Raw genomic sequence first — 16717 nt, forward strand, 5'->3', positions numbered from 1 at the left:
GGGGCCGGCCGTGGGGTAAACCATTCTCACCGAGGTGTGGGGGGATTTGGGTGATGGCTGTTTCCCTCCGCCGATTTCCCGGCAGGGCGCTGCCGCAAAGAAGGAACCCCCTCCTCTTTCGCCGTCTTTGTGAAGTTGAGAAACGTGTTTTGCTTTTATTTTTCCCCCTCTTTCGGGTCTTTCTGCGTCTCCTCCTCCATGCCCCCCCCGGGACAGTTCTGGGAGTGGGGCGGCCGGGCGGAGGGGGCGGCCGCAGCGGCGCCCGTGTGTCAATGTGTCTGTCCTTCACTCCTCCATTGTTTGCCGCTGCCGCCGCCGCGCCTGCTCTGCCCTCCCCGGACCGCGCAACCACCCGACAGGTGCGGCGGGCGGGCGCCTCTCACGGCCGGGCCGCCCCGCCCCGCGGAGAGCACGGCCGCCGGCGGGCGGGAGAGGCGGCTCAGCCCCGCGGCGGCGCTGCCCGGGCGGGCGGTGGGCGGCCTCCGCGGGCTGCGGCGGGGCAGCTCCGGGCGGGCGGGCGAGGCGCGGTGCCTGTGCGCGGCGGCCATGGCGGGCCCGGGCGGGCGCCGCGGCGGCGTTGAACGGGTGGCCGCGGGCGAAACCCGCGCCGGGGGACGCCGCCGTGTGCGGGTTTGCGGCGCCCGACCGCTGCGGGGGGCGAAACGTCCCTGCGTGGGGCGGCGCGGGGGTCGGCGGGGCGCCTGTTGCGGGCGCGGGGGAGCCCGTTGGCGCTGGGTCTGCTGGCGGGGGGCGGCGGGGCGGGCCGGGCAGCCCGGTCCTGCCGCGGGGGTCTGCCGCCTGGCCTCGTCCTGGCAGCGGCGTGTGGGGCGGTGCTTTCTAGTGAGGAAAAGCTGTTTATTCCGCTAAAGCGGCCGAATAAAGCCGCGATTGTGTCACGGCAGCGTGTCTCCGAAAGGAAGCAGATTTTGATGAATTGGGAAGTAACGCGCTTGCGGTGTTCAGAGCGGTGCCTTTTGTTAGCGCCTTTCTAAAATTAAACCTTGGGTGGAAAAACGATCGTTGTTACAGATCCAACTTTCCACTCCTGCAGCTGCAGCCCGGTAGGGCGCAGGGATGGTCCTGCGCGTCCCCGGCGAGGGGCAGAGGCTGAGGGTTACAGCGGCCGCGGTTGCTGCCTGTGCGGGGGGGCAGAGCGGGGCCCCGTGCTCCGTGCTGACTTTTTACCCTCCTTTGTCCTACTACTCCGTGTATATTTTGTGTATGCTTTCTTTTAAGGAACCTGTTTTATCCTGTAACTAATCTTTGAAGGCATGGCTTTATCAGCAAGCTAATTTTATATCTATATTTTTTCTTCTTTTTCTTTTAGCACTTGCAGGTCATCTCATGGCTTGTTACATATTGAGGTCTCTCAAATATTAATCTCCCTCTCTGTTTTAACGTTTGTTAGTTGCTTGACTGCCTTCAAGGAATGGCGAAGTCCCATTGTTTGTGTCCTGGTCTGTAGAAGAGCACCACTCTCTGAATCTAGCCAACCTCTGTAACTGTTTGGGTAGAAAACCAAAATGTGATACGATTTTATATTAACAAAACAGCTAAATTCTGTATGGTTTCCTGATTTAAAAATCACGGCAATACAGGGATGTATCACCATCTAGTTTTACTTCAGTCAACAAGTGTAAATAGGAAAGATTGCTTTGGACTTCAGATTATAACAGATTCCCTTGACATATTTTAAATTTTTTTTTTAGAAAACCAAAAATACCTAAAGGAAATGCCCTCAAGACCAAAGTACTTTTTATATCCTGGTCCAGAAGGAGAGCCCCATGTAGTGCTAACAGAAATCTGTCACTGCCTCAACCATGAAGGCTGAAATTGGGGTTTAAGTGTTCTTTTGTTGGTTCACTGCAGGGTGTGAATTTTACCCACTGTGGACAGATTTTATGATATTATAGTACTCTGATAATCTCTGTGGCACTATTAAATAACAAGCCTACAAGCTTCCTTTTGTACTCAAAAAAAATCCTGTCAGGCATTCAATGTACAAAACTGTGCATATTGCGTTCTGTTTTTTTAAATGTCAGAATGTCGTTGCACCCTAAGTCACGGAGTTAACAGGCAGACACAGTTTTTCCTTGGCAGTCTCACTGGATGGAGCTCACTTGGTGACTAAGGGTGCAGGAGCGCTCCATCTGCAAGGGTAATAAAATACTTTAACACTAGTTTAAAATGTTTCTTACTGTTACTTATGGAAGGCTTCTGTATGACCTTCAGACCTGTAGTAGGCAGACATTTCACAATCTTCGGTTTATCCTTGCGAGATCATGACGAAGTAACAAAGTGGCACTGCCTCCATTTTATGTATGGAATTTGAAGCATGGAGGCAGCAAGTGATTTTTTTCAAGGTGGCATGGGGAGTCTGTGTCGGGGCAGGGAACAGGAACATGAAAACGCAGCTTCTGTACCTTTATGCCTTGCCCAAAATGCATTTTCTTTTATCTACTGTATCTGCTTATTTCACTTATTTAAGTTGTGGATGGTAATTAATAATGTAAGGTTTGGGTATTACAGAGGGAGAAGGAAATGTTAACCTCACTGCAACTCAAGATATTGTTTAGATTTCAAATTATAAGTATTGCATATAAAAAATTCCCCATTTCCTCATCAGGTGATACACCTGATACTTTTGATCTGCTAAGCAGGTACCAGTGATGATATTTTTCCCCTGTGATTTGCTGGTTCTAGTATGTGCAGGTGTGCTTGTGGGAATTTATGATGGTTTATAATGAATGTATAGGTGATCCAAAACACCTCATGTTTTCTGCAGTTGTTGAGAGTAAGATTCATGCAAGAAAATAAGGATTCCTTTAACTGAGTAGCATTTGCTTTTGTTGGATGTACAAAACAATAAGCTTTTTCTTGGATCAAGCTAGGGGAGGACTGCCTTATGCCTTGCAGAGTGCACCATGAAACTTTCAGTCTTTGCACATGGAAGAGAGGAAAAGGAGACGCTGGACTGGTTTCACTGGTTTCAATCTGTTTTCTCTCAAATGACTACCCTTTGTGCCTTGGAGGCTTGCTTGAGTTATGGCCATGTACTCTGCTGCTCTGCCCGTGGCAGGTCAAAGATCCTGTAGCCTCTTTCTGTGCCTGGGTGTGGCATGATCAGAAACTTGGTCTGACCCACTGCATTTTATCTAGAGAAAAATAGAAGTATAGGTCAAACAAGTACTGATATTCCTATGACTTACTCTCCTAGCTCCCATCTTGCTGGTTCACAGCTAAGCACTTCCTCAGCAAAAAGTGGTATCTTTGTGCTTACCTTTGTATTTGATAGCCTGTGGTGGTTTTGTTTTGTTTTTTTTTTAATTTAGGTAAACTTTGTGTCTGCAGCATCCTGTGATTATAACTTTCACAGCTGCTTGAAAAAGGGCCTCTCTTTGTTTTTGAACTGGCTACTTCATGAATATAGCCAGCATAGCAGCCATCTACAGAGTTCTCTTTAGAAAAAACTGCTCACAAGTTTATTTGTGTAGGCTGTATATTGCATTTTTGAGTATCTGCTTTTATTTTTGTGTATATCTTTAACTGCTCATCATGCAAAGGCAACCCACATAATCTCCCCACAGATAGTGAGGGTTAATGGTGTAAAGAAAAAATTCTTATGTGCTTGGGTAGTGTGCATTTGTACTACCTGGTTAAAAGTTTCATTAAAAAAAAAAATCAGTATTACTTCCATAACAGAAGCAGATACGTATACCCCTTGCTCCATTTCTATGCTCAGCATTGTCTGTATGATTTAGGGGAAAAAAAATAATTGCTCCTTTGCCAGTTGATTTCGTCTTCTCTTAATTGTTTGTTTTAGATGGGTCCTAGTATGAAAAACTTGCTCAGACCATACATCTTTTTTTGCGTTTCATATGAGACTTCAAGTCATTGTGATTCTCTTTGATTAAGAGAAATCCAAGCTTTAAACAAGTAGTTTCATGAATATGAATTCCATGTAGGTAGGTACTTCAAGGTTTTTTGTAAGCGTAATAGAAGAAATGGCATACAAGCAGCATTTTGCTGATAAAAGGACTGAGATGTGTTCAGTGACTGCACAGCAGTATGTGTCAGGGGGCCAGCTGAGCACTTTTGCAAAACTAAGTTCTTTCCCACTTAAGCTTTGCAAATGGTGGCAATAACCCAATCATGCATTAGCACAGCTTCTGTGAGAGCTGATTTGCCATGGCTTTTCGGACAGGTGTTGCTAACATAAATTCAGAACTTAAGAGATAAAAAGTAAATAAAATTACATAAAGCTGCAAGGGTTGTACATCTCTGTAGGAGGACACTGAAAAACTTTACAGCCTGTATAGACCCTGCACCAAGTTTTGGGAATCATGAGTGCGATACTGGGAAAAATCAAAATTCTGGATGTGCTGGCTGCAGTTAGTCAGTGACAATTAAACCTTTTTTTTTTTGGTGAAGAATGATGGAGGCCCTTGGGCTAAAGATATCTAATTAATCTAATTTCTGAGTAATTTCTTAACCTAAGGCAAGTTTATTTAAATTTTGCTTGTAGTCATCTACAGATACGTACCTGTTTGTAGGCTTACGGTGATTGTTCAGGACAGAGGAATAAAATTATGCATTGAGTGGATATGTACTATTAAGTTCAGATTGTTTTAAGAGACATCAATCATCTTTTACTTTTTTTTTTTCTGTCCTCATTCCTCCTGTTCAAGAATTCCTTTGTCTGTGATGTATATAAGGCAGTAAATAGGCTGTCACCTATACCTATCTCACTGCCTGAGCCTACAGGTAAGGTAATTCCATTCTTATATCTAATTTTACCTGTGAACTGGCATGGTTCTCCATTTAAACTGTGGAGTTGATTTCTGATACTGTTTCTCTTTTCATGTGATCTGTTGTTGATTAAATATGAACAACTGCAGCAGTATTTACTTGTTAATTTAAAATAGTGACTGTCTATTCAAAGGTAACTGAAATACTTCAAGGATCACTCTGAGATAGTGCTGGTGTGTGAGAAGAAAATTGACAAATGGAAAAAATCTATTGCTTCTTTCTAGAGAGAAGTTTGTGGAGTGCAGTAATATTCTGCCATGCCTGAAAAGCTTTCTGAACTTGCCATACTGTACTTATTAAATCTAGACATGGATCTTGTAAGAGAGTGCAAAAGTAAAAATAAAAGCTATTCGTTCCAAAATAAAAAGCAAAATAAAGAGAGAGTCCAGTGACCAAAGGGGTGGGTGTAGTGGTGTGGTGGCCATATTTACAGCACTGCGGTGCTTCTCAAGACTCTTACGTACTGTAAAGCTGACAGCAGAATGAAACACTTGAGTTTCAGGGTTTAACAGCTTTGGTCTTCTGCAAAGTGAGGCTGTGTGTTGCAAGCATAATAAAGGAAAATCATGTATTTGTAACATTGCTAGTAAGCCTTCCGACTGGGATCACAGTTTTGCAATGGGGTTATAGGTGCACATGGCAGCTCGTGTAGATCAGATTGCAAGATTAGGAAGTTTTGGTACATGCTTCCTGGGCAAAGGGAAAGTAGTTCAGAGGTAAGTTAATTGTGAGTAAGTACAGAGGCTGAAACCTGGGTAATGGCTCGTACACGCAGTAGGAGGTTTTTTTCCCCTGTTGCTCTGTCTTGTTCCCACTTGCCTTTAGATATGCTTTTATCACTAAGTACATTTTAATATGATAAAAAAACTTCCTCACATGTGTCATATAAAACAAATAATCTTTTGTTGTTATGTATTTTGGTTTTAAAATTCCCGGAAGTCAAGAAAGTATTTCCAGGAAGTAAATAGGTAATAAATCTACCATAATAGGAACGTTAGTAAGAGCTGCTAGTTTCTATGTGTCTGAGAGCCTTTGAAATTAGAAATGTGGGTTTTCCTGGTACAGAAACTGCTGAGTTTTCTGTAGGAATTTTAAAAGTCATTGAGTATTTCATACATAGGCATGTTTTGGAGTTCTGTGTAAGGATTTACTCTGCAAAATCTGATAGGTCAGATGGAGAAGTTTTATACAGAAATTGCTTGCAGTTATTGTAGACTTACAGTAGCAAACAAAGATTATTGCTTTTAGTCAGCCTGTAAGAAGGATGGATTACCTCTGGTAAGAATTGAAATGATGGACAGACAGGTCAGGCAAGGAAAATGCTAGATGCAGTCTGGGACAGAGAGGCTGGTCAGGGATGCAGGAAGGAAGCATATCCTGTGGTGTCTTGAATCCCAATGAGTCACACCCTTCTGCACCTCCTTCAACTACTGCAGACAGAAAATTAAATATAGCTTTGGAGTTGTACTTCATTGTAATAACCACTATTTCATGTGTTTTCCTTTAAATGTGTTTTCTTTTCATGCAGAAAAAGATGTCTAAGCAGTTCCACAGTTTGTAATTTGCAGGCGTAAGTGATCCTTTCATTTTAAGTTTTATTTCTGTAAATAAAATCCTTTACTTCTCTAGAAGCGTTTTCAAGAGGGAAAATTTATGAAATGCATTCAAGTTATACATTAGTCATTTTTCTTCTGATAAGGCACAAGGGTGAAATCTTAGGAACATGTTACTGAGCATTAGCAGATCCAGAGATCGTCATTTATTTTCACTGCCATTTCACGCCTCATGCGATAGAAAATTAGAAAAATAAAGTATATTATTGGTTTTGAATAGTCAAGTAGAAGTCAATCCAAGAAGAGAGGATGGTGAGTTTGGTTGGGTTTTTTTTTTTTTTTTCAGTCTACAACCTGCTCTGTATGTGCCAGTTTTAGTAGGAGTTTGGTTAGAGTCTTGTTCCTGGTTTTGTCCCATGTCTCTGCGCCTCTCTGAGGTACTCCTGAAGCCTGTGCTGGTCTAGGTCTGCTTTGACTATATTGTCTTAATGCATGTTTTCCTGTGACTGAGACCTGAGGATCCCCAAACCAGTCAGCTGGTGCTATGGAAGCCCAGTGTTGTGCTGTTGAATCCTATTCTGTCAGAGATGCTTTTTTTCCCCTCTACATTTTGCGGCAAGAAGAGGCCTCAGTCAGTGTTCCCAGGGCCACCTGAGGCCTTGTCTCTGTCCTTGAGATTCGTTGTCCTCTCCGTCAGTCCCAGCTCCCTTCCCAGCACAGGGAAACACCTGCTTCTCCTGTACTGAATACATGGATGAGATCTTTTGCCAGGTTTTGAGTTTGGCTATCTTGTTATGCAGAGCTTTATTAGAAGATTTTTCCTTGAGTTAGAGAAAGGAAGACATACTCATAATTTACTTTTCCAACGGATCCAAGGGAAGGGCTTTTCATTTTTAGTTGTTTTATTTCTGTTAAAATATTTAATGCTGTATACTGAGAAGTGCCTTCTTCCCAGTGTGCCCTGCCATCAATATGTCAATCTATTTGTATTGCAGTTACGCCTCCAAGATCCTTCTTTATGATAGTGAACTGGTTCTGTAGTGACCTACACTGCTGAATCATCAAGGCTTCAGACTGTCAGGTCTCTCCTGTGATGGGAGTTGTGCAGTTCTCGAACTTCCATCTGCAAGCGGTGGTCCTGAAGCTGAGTGTGTCGAGCCAAAGCATTTCATGGATAGCCTGTCTGATGCTAGGATTACTTGATTAGCTTCTCTCCCCAAGTTAATTATTTTTTTTTTCCTGGGTATAGGAAGGCCTGATCTTTTCCCCATTTTCCTTTGTCTTGTCTTGTCACTTTAAACGGTTGTTGACCTTTTCAGTCTGACCTGGTAGGTATTAGTGCTGCAAAAGCAGTGTTGTGGTATGAGGAGACAACACAGAAAAAATCTTTTGAAGCTGTGGGAGGACAAGATGTCAGTGATGAGGGAAAAGGGCACTGTTCCTAGTGTAGACCAAGATGTTCCCTGTTTATTCTTTTCAACCACCTTGTTCCTTTTTTTTTTTTGTAATCCCAGTAGAAGTTACTCAGTTCCTGTTAATAACTAGGTTATTAGATTACTGAATAGCTACCTTAATTAATATTCTCAACAATTGGTTAATAAAGGTTCATATCACCATATCCTTAATCTGAAATATCAGCTCTGTTTTTGTAGCATTGTCAAGAATAGAGGAAAAATACAATCTATTGCAAAGCCCCTGCTTGAGAGTCATGTTGAACATCTGCTTTCGTTTGTTTTAGATTTATAAAAGCCTAAATTTAGGTTGGCGCTTCGCTAACTTTGCATTTTATCTTCCATTAGGAAAGAACATATATCAGGTTTTCTAGTCCTTCATCTCTACAGAACATATCAAACTAGGCAGAGCAACATTCGAGGTGGGGTGCAAATGCAATGGTCTGCATGGACTTCGTCAGTCAGTTAATTGACTTTGAGAGTCTGGCTGTATCCATGACAGAACAGATATATATTTTGGGATTTAGTATCAATTCACTTCTTAAAATTAGATTATTTTTTTTTCTTTTAGTTTTCCTTGTTGTATGATAGATGCAGTAGCTGTTAACATTTTTTTTGGCTATTGAAAGCTTCTGTTTCTTTCAAAAGGACAGGAGATGTAGCACTGAAAGGTATATGCCCCTTTTTCACTGAAGGTTAATGTATTTTGTAGAATCCCTTCTAGATACATGCTCAGGAGCCCTAGATTAACTGGTGTGTCTTTCTGAAGTCCTCAGAGAAACCAGCCAAACCTTTCTCATTAGTAAACCTTTTAAATTCTTCCTATCTTGCATCCTCATAGGAAGCAAGTTGTAGAAATCTATTAATAGAGTTTTTTATTGGTATTCCTGCTCTCTTGTGTGTACATCTTTATGCATATACCTGCAGATACATATCGCGTGGAACCGTTGTTAGGTTGTTTGCAGAAGCAGGTTGCTGATACTGGTCTTTCCAGTGCATGAACAACAGTGCTGTAAACAGGAAAATAATTTCCCTATTAACAGTGTCAAATACCCTTGTGCTGAGCTGATACTGATACAGCCCAACCAACCACAAAGCAGATGTGTGCTGTTTCTGCCGATGGGGGCTAGGCTGGCTGCTGTGGTAATATTTTATGCCCATTTAAAAAGATGGTAAGCCTCTTCCAGTTAGAAATCTGTAACTCCTGCATAACACTTGGCTTCAGAAACTGGGTTGGGTGTGGGTGTGTGGTTGTGGTCTGACACTGAGCACATTCTCACAGTGTATTTGTGGCATGCTGGATTTTGAAACTTCTCAGCCAACAATGGAAATTCTGTGAATGATTTCAGAAAGATAAGCAAGCAGGTCTACTAAATTAACTATAGAACTGAATAATACACCATTAGTAATTGTCCTATTGTTAATTTTGGGTGTGTAATTAAACTCTTAACTCTGCCTGAGACATTTTCAGAGGGCACTGAGCTATAGACTCACACAGATTGCTAGTCTGCAGGTGTGAATTTCTGTTGTAGAAACCGATGAAGTTTGATCTAGTTCAGATATCTGAAGTGCCTAAAGCTGAAGCTGTGAAGCTGTTCACAAGAGACTCCCTTAAGATCTCACCTTAAGATGGACAAGCAGGATATTTTGAATAAGATATTTTCTGGAAATATTTACATACATCAATGGTGAAAAGAGGCAAGGATCACAGGGTCAGACGTAGGTATCTGTTGCTGATTTTTAAAGTTAGGTCAAATGCACCCCATTTTTGGGTTCATATTTGGGCTGTTTGGTCAAAAAAAAGTGGATATGAGTTTTAGTTTAACTGATTGCCTCCTAAAATGATCGATAGTGAAATAAGTAGTGGTCCTTACAACTAACAATATCAATTAAATTGTTGGGTTTGCATTAGACTGAACTGACAGCTGCCTGTGCTCCCCTTTCCAGTGTGTGGGCACAAAGTGCTTCAGGTACTGCTGCAGTGTAAGTGGTGCTGCCCACAGGTGGGATTTGTTGCCTCTGTGATTGAGTGGGGTGAAATACTATATACCTGCTCTGGTCTACATATGGATGAGACGCAAGTCTCACAATAACTTCTACTAGCTTTTTGTAATGTGGTTAAGCTGTTAGTACATGATGCTGATACTGGAAAATAGATACAAGTTGGTGAAGCAACAGGCTAATATATTTTTTTTTCTAGCTCAGGTAGTTTATGTTGCTACTTTGACTTCCTTTTGTGGCAGTGTTTCTTAATTCTGAGATTTTGGCCACCTGCATATATAAATGTATTTCTGAGAACGGGGTTTTCATCTGATTGCAGTAATGATCAAAATGGCTTATAAATAGATCTTTTTGAGGAGCAAAACTATTAAGATGCATTCATAGCGTTCATAATAGCTGTTGCTTGCAATGCTGTGTTTATAGATAGACTCTGAATCTTTTGGCTTAGTTTGATGGACTTCAGAGTTTCCTGAATCTGGATTACCAACAAAGACATATTCATGATTTTATGCATTTATATTTTCAGATAAGTGTTGCATTTAGTGTCATTTATGTTCAGATACAGCATGAAAGAAAGCTAAGAAAAGGGAAGCTGTACTGTTGAAACTGAAGAAGATGTGGTGGTTTGAGCACTTCTGTGAATATGTCCATGCATGGTATATCAAAATAGAGGACGCTGCCATATGTGTTTGCTTAGCATTTGAGCTTTTTGGTTACCAGACTGAAACTGATCTCCCAGTTTGTTCTGATGTGTGAACAGTGTTGGGGTCCGATACTCTGACCAGCTTCTTTTAGATACTCCACATATGGAGGGTGTGATATTTAATACCTAATTTACTTACCTGAAGATAGTTGGTGTTACATGGGATTTATGATGTAGCAGAGTGATACAAATGTATTGAAAACACAATACAAATTTAAGTTACACGTAACAAAGTAAAACAGTTGCAATACACAGTACAACTGCAATACCGATATGATTCCTATTACCAGTCTCTACAATATACTCACCATCACAATGCTGGACATCCCCAATCACTGAAAAGAAATATGTGGGTTGAATCACAATATTCTTTACAGGCTGGCTCAGAGCAATCTATGGATTCATCTGAGAGCTTTTGGGCTTCTGCACAAAGGTGAAGAAATGACTTTCTGAAGTAAGGGTGAGAGTGCTGGTATGTGAGCTGCCAAGAGGTGGGTAGGATAGCAAGTGTTGTGTGCCCCCTCTCTGCATGTTCAATCTGTAATAGCTATTTTTCTGACTCATCTAGGATAATAGCTGATTGTGTGTGTAGCCACCCCATGCCATACACTGTTGGGTGAGTTTTGGGGTTGGTTGTTGTGGGTTTTTTTTTTCAGCACCCAACTTGTGGATATGAATCATTATCTGTTGCTGTAGAATATCACAGCTGGGTGTGAGAGGAATTGTATCCATCACTGCCTAGAAAGTAACTATTTGCCGGTTGAAGCAATCTAAGCATTGAATACTTTTATCCCCTGCTCCACGAATTTGCTCATCAAAATGAGTGTGTTCTGTGAAAATGTTCAGCCCACTCTGAGGAGGAGGAAACAGCCACAGGGAACGTGGGACCGCTTTTGGGATACAGAGTGATACAAGTCAGTTATGGTCTCCTTTTCCATGCAAGTGAATGCTGCTAACAGCATAATCAGTGTTAGCTGGTATGTTTGGAATAGCTGACATGGTGAAAAGCGTTGTGAGTTTCCACTGCTGGCTCTTTATGCCATCTCTTTTTAGCCAGAATTCAGGTATCTGGAAGCTGATTCACTGTCCTGTAGGTAAAAAGCCCTGTCTTAACTTGGTGAACTCCTTGCCCTTGCACATGCTTTGAAGAAATAATTAGGGAGTTCTAAGTTAAAACTTGCTTTACTGCTTACAGCAGTTGTCGTTTTGTTAAAGCCAAGGCCTTCGCTACTTGCAAGTGTGTAGGAAGTGCTGGCTATTAATACATCCCTCCTCCGATTACTGTACTTAGTTCATGAAATAATAAACTGTTAGCAGCTGGGGGGCATTGCTTTCTGGAGAATGCACACTTTGTGGTTATTTTTTTTTATTTTTAAGCTTAGTCTGTGTAATTTTGAAGACAGTTTCTGGGTTTTCAAATGCTGCAGTGCTGTATCCTGGAGACACTGGTTATCTCCTGTGCTTTTGCTGCTGGTCAGAGCTTTGCAGTAGCATGAAAAATGGAAGTGGCTCATCTTCTAGTTTTATTGTTGTGATACTTGAATTGTATGGGTAGGGTCAACACTGTAAGAACTTTCAGAGGGCTGATACATTAAAGACAGAGAAGCAGGGTGGACTTGAGCAGAGGAGTGGTACTCTAGATGAGAAAGCTGTTCTTCCTGCACTGGCCTTCATTACTGAGCTGTTGTTGTCTCGTGTCTGATGGACTTCATTGCTACAAGTGAAGCCTCTTTGTATTTTTTTTTAACATGTTTTGTTCTGAATACTTGCATTTATTGGTTTATTGGAGACCTGGTTCAGGGGGACCCTATAAAAATATTTCTTCCAAGTGTACTGTGAACAGTGGTTAGTAGAATTCTCTCTGCCAAGCATTAATGAAGGATTAAGCTAAATTGCAGCAGTACCTTTATAATCATGTTTTTGCAGGATTTCAGCTACACCATTTTCCCTTTAGCAGCATCATCTCCTGTGAGGATTGCTGAGATGATTATATTTTTCAGAATAAACAGGACATCCAATGTCTCTCTGAATTCAAGAATCCTGTTCTAATGTGTACACTATATATTGAAAGTGGTATTTTGTATAAGGAAAAAACCTTGTTAGCTTTGGAAGAGTACCATTCTCTGCTTGTTTTTTAAGTTCACCTGATTCTAATCTCTGCTGATGCTTTTTATCCTTTTCTAAGAGGTTTTCCTGCTGGCAACGTTTGCCATGGAGTTGGATGACTAGCAGTCACCTTAAAATGAATGTCAGTTGGTTATGAACTGAACTGTAGCAATACACATTCTCCATTATCTCAGGGTACTCCAGTTAGGAGCCTAGCTGGAACAGTTAAGGAGCTGCCTTAGAGAGCTCTCCACAGTCTGAGAAAAGCTCCTACTAATACCTAGTCCTTGAAGAATTTATATCCAATTCCTCCTCTTAGTTGCTGAAAGAAACCTGGTTACCAAAAGATAACTCTGTGTGTGTCAGCCCAAGTGCATGATTTAATTTTCTTGGCTTGTATTTTCATCTGTCGATGATCAAGAATTTTTACCTCTGTTTTGGGGGGTTTGGGGGTTTTTATTCCTCTCTGTGCTGACTCATGCATTTTTCATATGATCGCTGATTATGAAATAGAGAAGTGTGTTGCCTTCGTGGTTTAATTTACAGTTCTCTTGGCCTTGTGAAGCGCATCTGGAGTGCTTTGGTCATGGGAGACTTCTGGTTTTACCTTGTTATTCGGCTGAGCTGCTTCTGTAGAAATTCTTGGTTAGTGACCTAATAAACACCTGCTCTGCTGAAATAGGTGTATTGAGCTAGATCTCTCATGCAGTGTGTGATTGGTGGCATGGGGTTTTATGACTTGTTTTTCAAGAAACATCTTCCTGCGCATCCCAGTTTAGCGGTTAGATGATGCAAATTTTGGTGAGTTTGTCTTCTCATTTTTTTCTGGTCTTACTTAGTTCTCAGCTGGATAGCTACTCACAAGTTGCATGCACAATTCTTGGCTGGAGAGTCTTGCATTAACACAGTTTTTTACTTTATTTAGGGTGTGCTAAGTTTCATTCTATTTTAGTATTTGTACTTGCTACAGAATGAAAATCACTTCCACTTGTTTCATCTGTTTTCTCTCTCCTGTTGGGCATACTAATAAAGGGCAATACTTTTACTTGAGTGGACACTTACTCTTTACTGTGGAAAAACACTGTTCTGTATTAAAAATGGAAAAGAAAAGATTTAAGTGCTTTAAGAGCTTTGGATGGCTCTTTTGGGAAAGGCAGGGCATTTAGCGTATGTCAAAAGATAGTGTTGTAGCAGGTTTAAGATAATACCCGATAGCCACTGGTGACTAGGGCATGCTTCCAAGTATGAAATCAAAGGTCAGTATCTAGCTGCTTCATGTAGTATAATGTCATAAGCAAAATCAATCCATAAAAGAAGACGTATTTTTCAGCAATAAACATGTAGACTAGCAGTATCCTTTTTTTATGTAATTATTAAAACATGAGGTTGATTGTATTTACCCTGCACATCATTATGTGGCTGCTTAGTCCTTCCCTATTGCCATCGAGGTCATTTGTGCAGTAAAATCAGTGAGGGGATTTTAATGTGGCAAGAGCCTGGCTCTGGGTTTACTGTTTGTAATGAGTGGGACCTTTGGGGTAAAGGTCTCATAAACATTGTAACTCAGCTGGTGGCCTCTGTGGGCAAAATAGCAAGATAAACCTTCTGGCTGCCAGTGCTGCCCTTACTGCTGATTTACACCTTCGTTGAACTTGCAGACCTCCAGGTTATTAGTCACTTGTGAAAAAACCCCTATGTTTTAGGAACAGAGGGCAAGAGTTGGAAAATGGTGTTGAAATAACAGTTGTCAACTTGTGTAAAGACAATCCAATGCATCTCACTAAGTGTAGGGGTTTGTTCTTGCTGTCTCCCCAGATGTGCGATGAAGGAGAGAGGAAGGGTGGCTTCTTAGCGCTGCTCTGGTCCTTTCCTCTGCATTTGGAACCCTGGGAAGCAGCAAACAGAGCTTCTTACTTCCTTATTTTTTCCACAGTATCAAAATGAGCTGCAGCAGGAGGTTGGGAGCATTGACACTGCTAGCCACTGTACTGCCTGAGATGTATAAATAAAGTGCTTTTCCTTCATACTGACCAAACCTGGGAAATGTTGGCAGCTGAGGTGGATTTTTTAGCCTTATGAGGGTGTGAAAGCTGTGTTAAAGCAGAAAATGTTTCATAGCTGTCATGGCAGTGAATGCTGCAGCAACTGAGGGCTGCGTGACCGGTGTGCATTGTGTCTGCTTGCCTCTCGCTGCACCCAGGTGTTGGGGAGTGCCTGTGGAAAAGTAGGAGCTGCAGGAGTCCCCACAGGGACTCAGTGGCCCAGTGGAAAGTGGGAAGCCTGACAAGGAGTTGGTGAGAACCGGTGGCTGCATTGCATCCGCTCTGTCCTGTCATCCCCTTACATCATTCTGTACCTCTGTACTGGTAATGATTTATGCGTTTTGCACCTACAGATTTTGTTAGCTCGTAATCTAGCTGCCTGCTGCCTTCCTGGGGAGTGGAGACAGCTGTTGGCTGCACACTGACATGTTTCCTCTGCAGCAGAAGTACAAGGGCAGCTCTTCCTCCATGCTGCTCGAGTTTGGTAATTTGATTTTGACATAACTCCTTGGCTCGCTGCTGAAAGAAGAGGAAAACCCTCTTCAGGTTTTCATCCTAAACCTGGAACTGTAACAGTGAGAGGATGAAAACACGTAGTAAACATTGCTGGATGAAAAAGACCCAATAAAGCCTTTCAGTGTTCTGGATATTCCAGTTCTTGGGGGGAAAAAAAGATTGGCCTTGATACATGGGTTGGGGTTTTTCCTTTGTAGAAACTCTCCCCATCTATGCTTTTATTTTATTTGCCTTTGTGATGAGTGCTCCTGTCTTGCATGATATCTGAGCAAGGGAAGAAGATGGAAGTAATTCCTGCCAAGCATCTGTTCCTGTGAAAGCTGGTGGTGCTGTGTTTGTGGTGCATTGGCAGCTCTCTCCAGCACCCTGTCAATCAGACACTGTCAGCACGAGTGCCTGCAGCCGGATCAGCATCCCTTGGAGCCCTCTGGTCGGCTGCCCAAAGGGTCGCCACCTGCCCCTGTGGGCTCCCTTGCTGTTGTTACAGTGCCCTGCGTACGTAGAGCCATAAACTCTTGGTAGGGAGTTTTATTGAACAGTTGGTTTTTTTAATATTGTCTGGCATTGATTTCTCTCTCTAAGTAGGACAGTGAAGTTTTGCTGCTGAGAAGCAACTGTTCCTGAATTCATTGTGAGCATGTTAATAGCTGAAGAATCTCCGATGATTCTGAGATTTCAAGTGATGCTTAGAAAAATAGTATTTGTTTGGGTAAAAGATTTCAGTATTTTATTATTTTTTGTTTAATTTGAGCAACACGTTTCCAAGACCAAAAGTTTCCAGTATTGTAGCTTGGTAGAAACTTTGGCCTTACAAAGGCTTTAAATAATTTAGGAGTTAATCTTTGTAAGAATTTCCCTGTGGTATGGATAAAAGACGGCACTTTTCTAACTTGTTAAGCAACTTCAAACTTGGTGAAGCTCTGAGGTAACTTTTACTTCATCTGTTGCTGGCTTTATAAATTAATTTTAATTAATGCTATGTTTATTAATTGAATCTGTTGCAATTTTTTATTAATTGTGTGGGAAGGATTGGTTGATTATAGAAACTGCTATATAATATATGTCCAGGTATCTACAACTGTAGACGTCCCTCAGTTTTGTTTTAACTGTTCAGGGTCTTTAGCATGTAAGTGAGAATCAGCTGCAGAGAAAGCTGAACTTGTGCACTTCAAGCAGTTTCAGGAGAGTGTAACAATTCAACAACTTACGTATTTTTTTAAATATGAATCTGTTTTGCAGAAGCCTGTTAAAACAGGTTCCCAAATCCACTCCTACTCTTGTTAAGTCATGCATTTTTTTTATTTTTCTGATTATTTCTGTAGCTGTAAGTTAGTTATCAGCAGGCTTAGACATTCTGAGGTTTGTATGGAAAATGAACCTGTTTTAGGATGTGGTGTCTGGTTCTGTGCTGCTCTCTGCCATCTCCTCCTTGAGTCAGCCCAGCTTCTGACTTACCTGCTTATAAAATAAAAGTGTTTGGCTATGGAATTTAAACACATGAATTTTCTACAAGAGGTTTTATGAATCCTAAAGGGA

The 16717-nt window shown here is 41.7% G+C and overlaps 1 protein-coding gene across 3 annotated transcripts in view; it reads left to right on the plus strand.

The window, feature by feature from the left end:
• The first annotated feature begins 230 nt into the window (after positions 1-230).
• BZW2 (basic leucine zipper and W2 domains 2) overlaps positions 231-16717 on the plus strand; it is a 56584-nt gene continuing 40097 nt past the window's right edge. Inside the window, exons 1-2 of one of the 3 annotated variants that reach the window (XM_037387171.1) lie at positions 274-359; positions 6338-6379. The gene's annotated coding sequence lies outside the window, so the exon portion shown is untranslated. Of the gene's footprint in view, positions 360-4747; positions 4765-6337; positions 6380-16717 lie in introns of those variants that run through there. The other 2 variants (XM_037387173.1, XM_037387172.1) reach the window with 2 other exon arrangements.

The sequence above is a fragment of the Falco rusticolus genome, chromosome 4, assembly GCF_015220075.1.
Source record: "Falco rusticolus isolate bFalRus1 chromosome 4, bFalRus1.pri, whole genome shotgun sequence".
Classification (NCBI taxonomy): Eukaryota; Metazoa; Chordata; class Aves; order Falconiformes; family Falconidae; genus Falco; species Falco rusticolus.